This window comes from Carcharodon carcharias, chromosome 37, assembly GCF_017639515.1.
Source record: "Carcharodon carcharias isolate sCarCar2 chromosome 37, sCarCar2.pri, whole genome shotgun sequence".
Lineage (NCBI taxonomy): Eukaryota > Metazoa > Chordata > Chondrichthyes > Lamniformes > Lamnidae > Carcharodon > Carcharodon carcharias.
Window position 1 is genome coordinate 4,973,843 of NC_054503.1, and position 7,171 is coordinate 4,981,013.

A 7,171-nucleotide genomic window follows, 5' to 3' on the forward strand; every position below is an offset into this window, starting at 1 on the left:
TCTATAGGCCCCCAAACAGTAGTGGTAAGGTAGGGGGTGCATTAAACAGGAAATTAGAGATGGTATGTAACAAGGATGCAACAGTAATCATGGGTGACTTTAATCTACATATAGATTGGGCCAACCAATACTGACCCAAGCAATAATATTGTGACGGGTGAATTCCTGGAACATGTACGAGATGGTTTTTTTAGACCAGTATGTTGAGGAACCAAGTAGGGAACAGTCTTTCCTAGATTTGGTTTTGTGCAATGAGAAGGGGTTAATTAATATGCTTGTTGTGCAGGGTCCTTTAGGGAACAGTGACCATAACATGATAGAATCCTTCCTTAGGTTGGAAAGTGAAGGAGTCTGATCTGAAACTAGAGTCCTAAATCTAAACAAAGGAAACTACGAAGGTATGAGGGATGAGTTGGCTAAGATAGATTGGAGAACTTCATTAAAAGGCATGATGGTGGATAGGCAATGGCTAATATTTAAGGAACAAATGGATGCATTGCAACAATTATACATTCCTTTCACAAAAACACAACAGGAAAAGTGACCCGAACATGGCTAACAAAAGATATTAAGGATAATATTAGATCCAAAGAGGAGTCATATACAGTTGTTAGAAAAAGCAGCAAGCCTGAGGATTGGGAGCAGTTCAGAATTCAGCAAAGGAGAACCAAGAGATTGATTAAGAAGGGAAAAATAGAGTATGAGAGTAAACTCGCAAGGAACACAAAAGCAGAATGTAAAAGCTTCTATAAGTATGTAAGAAGAAAAAGCTTAGTGAAGACAAATGTAGGTCCCTTACAGTCTGAAACAGGAGAATTTATAATAGAGAACAAGGAAATGGCAGAGCAATGAAACAACTACTCTAGTTCTGTCTTCATGAAGGAAGACACACATAACTTCCCAGAAATACTAAGGAACCAAGGATCTAGTGAGAAGGAAGAATTGAAGGAAATTAGTATTACTGAGAAAACAGTGCTGAAGAAATTAATGGGACTGAGAGCTGATAAATCCCCAGGGCCTGATAATCTACATCCCAGGGTACTAAAGGAGGTGGCCATGGCAACAGTGGACACTTTGGTTGTCATCTTCCAAAATTCTGTAGATTCTGGAACAGTCCCAGCAGATTGGAGGGTGGCAAATGTAACCCCACTGTTTAAAAATGGAGGGAGGGAGGAGAGAGTGAATTACAGACTCATCAAAACTAGGGAAAATACTACTATTTTAAGGGATGTGGTGACAGGGGACACTTTGCAAATATCAGTAAGATTAGACAAAATCAACATGGATTTATGAGAGGGAAACCTTGTTTGACAAACCTACTGGAGTTTTTTGAAGAGGTAACTAGTAGAATAGATAAGGGAGAACCGGTGGATGTAGTGTATTTAGATTTTCAGAAAGCTTTTGATAAAGTCCCACATGAGGTTAGTGAGCAAAATTAAAGCAAATGGGGTTGGAGGTAATATATTGGCATGGATTGAGGATTGGTTAGCAGACAGGAAACAGAGAGTAGGAATAAATGGGCCTTTTTTGGAGAGGTGGGCAGTGACTAGTGGGGTACCACAGGGATCAGTGCTTGGGCCCCAGCTATTCACAATATATACCAGTGATTTAGATGAGGGAAGCAAGTGTAATATTTCCAAGTTTGCTGATGACACAAAACTTGGTGGGAATGTGAGTGATGAGGAGGATGTTCAGAGGCTTTAAAACAATTTAGACAAGTTCAGTGAGTGGGCAAATACATGGCAGATGCAGTATATCGTGGATAAGTGTGAAGTTATCTGCTTCGGTAGGAAAAACAGAATGGCAGAGTATTATTTAAATGGTGATAGATTGGGAATTGTTGATGTACAAAGGGACCCGGGTGTCCTGGTACACCAATTGCTGTAAGCAAGCATGCAGAGTGCAGCAAGCAGTTAGGAAGGCAAATGGTACGTTGGCCTTCATTGCGAGGCGATTTGAGTACAGGAGCACGGATGTCTTACTGCAGCTGTACAGGACCTTGGTGAGACCACACCTGGAGTATTGTGCGCGGTTTTGGCCTCCTTACCTAAGAAAGGATATACTTGCCATAGAGGGAGAGCAGCGAAGGTTCAGCAGACTGATTCCTGGGGTGGCAGGTTTGTCGTATGAGGAGAGATAGGGCCGACTAGGCCTGTATTCACTGGAGTTTAGAAGAACGAGAGGGGATCTCACTGAAACGTGGAGAATTCTGACAGGGCTGGACAGACTGGATGCAGGGACGATGTTTCCTCTGGCTGGGGAGGCGGGGGGGTCTAGAACAAGGGGTCACAGTCTCAGGATACAGGGTAGACCATTTAGGACTGAGATGAGGAGGAACTTCTTCACTCAGAGGGTGGTGAACCTGTGGAATTCTCTACTACAGGTGGGTGTGGAGGCCAAGTCACTGCATATATTTAAGGAGGAAATAGATTTCTGGACTCCAAAGGTACGGAGAGAAAGCAGGAGTGTGGAGTCGAGATAGAGGATCAGCCATCATCATACTGAATGGTGGAGCAGGCTCGAAGGGCTGAATGGCCTGCTTCTAGTTTCTATGTTTCTCGGCCTCAGAAGGCGGTGGAGGTGGTGTCGCTGAATATTTTTAAGGTGGAGGTAGAAAGGTTCTTGTGAGGCCAGGGGATCAAAGGTTATCAGGGGGTAGATGGGAACGTGGAACTCGAAACACAAACAGATCAGCCATGGTCTTATTGAATGGTGCAGCAGGCTTGAGGGGCCGAATGGCCTAGTCCTGCTCCTATTTCGTGTGTTCGTACGTGTGTAAGGGAGGCAGAGAGTGAGAGGTGGGATGTCAGGTGAGTAGCCCACCTGACATGATCCAGTCATCGGGAGAGTCCAACAATTAAAACAGAAGACTTGCATTTCTATAGTGCCTTTCACAACCTAAACACGTCCTAAAGCGCCTCAACTCTAATGAAGTGTGGTCCCTGTTGGAATGATGGAAACGCAGCAGCCAATTTGTACACAGCAAGCTCCCACAAACAGAATGACTCATCATCTGTTTTTAGTGAGGTTGGGTGAGGGATAAATATTGGCCCCAGGACATCGGGGAGAACTCCCCCCTGCTCTTCTCCCAGTAGTGGCCGTGGGATCTTTTACCCCCACTCGAGAGGGTCTACGGGTTTAACGTCTCATTCAAAAGATGGCGTATCTGACAGTGCAGCACTCTCTCAGTCCTGACCCTCTAACAGTGCAGCACTCCCTTAGTCCTGACCCACTGAGTGCGGCACTCCCTCAGTAGTGACCCTCCGACAGTGCAGCACTCCCTCAGTAGTGACCCTCTGACAGTGCAGCACTCCCTCAGTACTGACCCTCCAACAGTGCAGCGCTCCCTCAGTACTGACCCTCCAACAGTGCAGCACTCCCTCAGTACTGACCCTCTGACAGTGTGGCGCTCCCTCAGTACTGACCCTCCGACAGTGCGTCATTTCCTCAGTACTGACCCTCCAACAGTGCAGCACTCCCTCAGTACTGACCCTCCAACAGTGCAGCGCTCCCTCAGTACTGACCCTATGACAATGCAGCACTCCCTCAGTACTGACCCTCCAACAGTGCAGCGCTCCCTCAGTACTGACCCTCCGACAGTGCAGCACTCCCTCAGTACTGACCCTCCGACAGTGTGGCGCTCCCTCAGTACTGACCCTCCGACAATGCAGCATTCCCTCAGTACTGACCCTCCAACAGTGCAGCGCTCCCTCAGTACTGACCCTATGACAATGCAGCACTCCCTCAGTACTGACCCTCTGACAATGCAGCACTCCCTCAGTACTGACCCTCCGACAGTGCGGTGCTCCCTCAGTACTGACCCAACAACAGTGCGGCGCTACCTCAGTACTGACCCTCCGACACTGCAGCACTCCCTCAGTACTGACCCGCTGACAGTGCGGCACTCCCTCAGTACTGAACCTCTGACAATGCAGCGCTCCCTCAGTAAAGACCCTCCGACAGTGCGGCACTCCCTCAGTACTGACCCTCTGACAATGCAGCACTCCCTCAGTACTGACCCTCCGACAGTGCGGTGCTCCCTCAGCACTGACCCAACAACAGTGCGGCGCTACCTCAGTACTGACCCTCCGACACTGCAGCACTCCCCCAGTACTGACCCTATGACAATGCAGCACTCCCTCAGTACTGACCCTCCAACAGTGCAGCACTCCCACAGTACTGACACTCTGACAGTGCGGTGCTCCCTCAGTACTGACCTTCCGACAGTGCAGCACTCCCTCAGTACTGAGCCTCCGACAGTGCGGTGCTCCCTCAGTACTGACCCTCCAACAGTGCAGCGCTCCCTCAGTACTGACCCTCCGACAGTGCAGTGCTCCGTCAGCACTGACCCTCCGACAGTGCAGCACTCCCTCAGCACTGACCCTCCGACAGTACAGCACTCCCTCAGCACTGACCCTCCGACAGTGCGGTGCTCCCTCAGATACTGACCCTCCGACAGTGCGGTGCTCCCTCAGTACTGACCCAACAACAGTGCAGCACTCCCTCAGCACTGACCCTCCGACAGTGCAGCACTCCCTCAGCACTGACCCTCCGACAGTGCGGTGCTCCCTCAGATACTGACCCTCCGACAGTGCGGTGCTCCCTCAGTACTGACCCAACAACAGTGCAGCACTCCCTCAGCACTGACCCTCCGACAGTGCAGCACTCCCTCAGCACTGACCCTCCGACAGTGTGGTGCTCCCTCAGATACTGACCCTCTGACAGTGCAGCGCTCCCTCAGTACTGACCCTCCGACAGTGCAGCGCTCCCTCAGCACTGACCCTCCGACAGTGCAGCACTCCCTCAGCACTGACCCTCCGACAGTGCGGTGCTCCCTCAGATACTGACCCTCCGACAGTGCGGTGCTCCCTCAGTACTGACCCAACGACAGTGCAGCACTCCCTCAGCACTGACCCTCCGACAGTGCAGCACTCCCTCAGCACTGACCCTCTGACAGTGCGGTGCTCCCTCAGATACTGACCCTCTGACAGTGCAGCGCTCCCTCAGTACTGACCCTCCGACAGTGCAGCGCTCCCTCAGCACTGACCCTCCGACAGTGCAGCACTCCCTCAGTACTGACCCTCTGACAATGCAGCACTCCCTCAGTACTGACCCTCCGACAGTGCGGTGCTCCCTCAGCACTGACCCAACAACAGTGCGGCGCTACCTCAGTACTGACCCTCCGACACTGCAGCACTCCCCCAGTACTGACCCTATGACAATGCAGCACTCCCTCAGTACTGACCCTCCAACAGTGCAGCACTCCCACAGTACTGACACTCTGACAGTGCGGTGCTCCCTCAGTACTGACCTTCCGACAGTGCAGCACTCCCTCAGTACTGAGCCTCCGACAGTGCGGTGCTCCCTCAGTACTGACCCTCCAACAGTGCAGCGCTCCCTCAGTACTGACCCTCCGACAGTGCAGCGCTCCGTCAGCACTGACCCTCCGACAGTGCAGCACTCCCTCAGCACTGACCCTCCGACAGTACAGCACTCCCTCAGCACTGACCCTCCGACAGTGCGGTGCTCCCTCAGATACTGACCCTCCGACAGTGCGGTGCTCCCTCAGTACTGACCCAACAACAGTGCAGCACTCCCTCAGCACTGACCCTCCGACAGTGCAGCACTCCCTCAGCACTGACCCTCCGACAGTGCGGTGCTCCCTCAGATACTGACCCTCCGACAGTGCGGTGCTCCTTCAGTACTGACCCAACAACAGTGCAGCACTCCCTCAGCACTGACCCTCCGACAGTGCAGCACTCCCTCAGCACTGACCCTCCGACAGTGTGGTGCTCCCTCAGATACTGACCCTCTGACAGTGCAGCGCTCCCTCAGTACTGACCCTCCGACAGTGCAGCGCTCCCTCAGCACTGACCCTCCGACAGTGCAGCACTCCCTCAGCACTGACCCTCCGACAGTGCGGTGCTCCCTCAGATACTGACCCTCCGACAGTGCGGTGCTCCCTCAGTACTGACCCAACGACAGTGCAGCACTCCCTCAGCACTGACCCTCCGACAGTGCAGCACTCCCTCAGCACTGACCCTCTGACAGTGCGGTGCTCCCTCAGATACTGACCCTCTGGCAGTGCAGTGCTCCATCAGTACTGCCCCTCCAACTGCGCAGCGCTCCCTCAGTACTGATCCACCATCAGTGCGGTGCTCCCTCAGTACTGATGCTCTGACAGTGCAGTGCTCCCTCAGTACTGCCCCTCTGACAGTGCGGCGCTCCCTCAGTACTGACGCTCCCTCAGTACTGACGCTCCGACAGTGCAGTGCTCCCTCAGTACTGCCCCTCTGACAGTGCAGCGCTCCCTCAGTACTGACCCTCTGACAGTGCAGCACTCCCTCAGTACTGACCCTCCGACAGTGCGGCGCTCCCTCAGCACTGACCCTCTGACAGTGCAGCACTCCCTCAGTACTGACCCTCTGACAGTGCAGCACTCCCTCAGTACTGACCCTCTGACAGTGCAGCACTCCCTCAGTACTGACCCTCCGACAGTGCGGCGCTCCCTCAGCACTGACCCTCTGACAGTGCAGCACTCCCTCAGTACTGACCCTCTGACAGTGCAGCACTCCCTCAGTACTGACCCTCTGACAGTGCAGCACTCCCTCAGTACTGCTTAAACCCTGGAATGAAAGGGTGATCTTTGAACTGTATATAATCAGAGTTCAGGACCCCGCGTGGCAGCTACACCAATACCATGTGATCACCCTGCCTCAGTGCCTATGAAGTTCAGGGGGAGATTTAATAGAGGAGGTTAAATGTAATAAACTTAATGGATTTAAATGGAGGGGGTAGGTTAAGGGGGAGATTTAATCGAGGCTTTCAAAATCAGGAGGGGGTTTGGAAAGAGTAAATAAGGGGAAACTGTTCCCAGTGTCAGGAGGGTCGGGAACCAGAGGGGACACAGATCGAGGAGAATCAGTAATAGAGCCAGAGGGGGAGATGAGGAGAATGTTTTTTTACACAGCGAGTTGTTGTGATCTCGAAGGCGCTGCCTGAAAGGGCGGTGGAAGCAGATTCAGTAGGAACTTTCAGAAGGAGGGAGTTGGGTAAATACTCGAAAAGGAGAAATTTGCAGGGCTGTGGATTGGGGGGGGGGGGGGGGGGGGGGCGGTGGGGGTGGGAGGGGGGAGGGGGGGGGGGGGGGGGGGGGGGGGGGGGGGTGGGG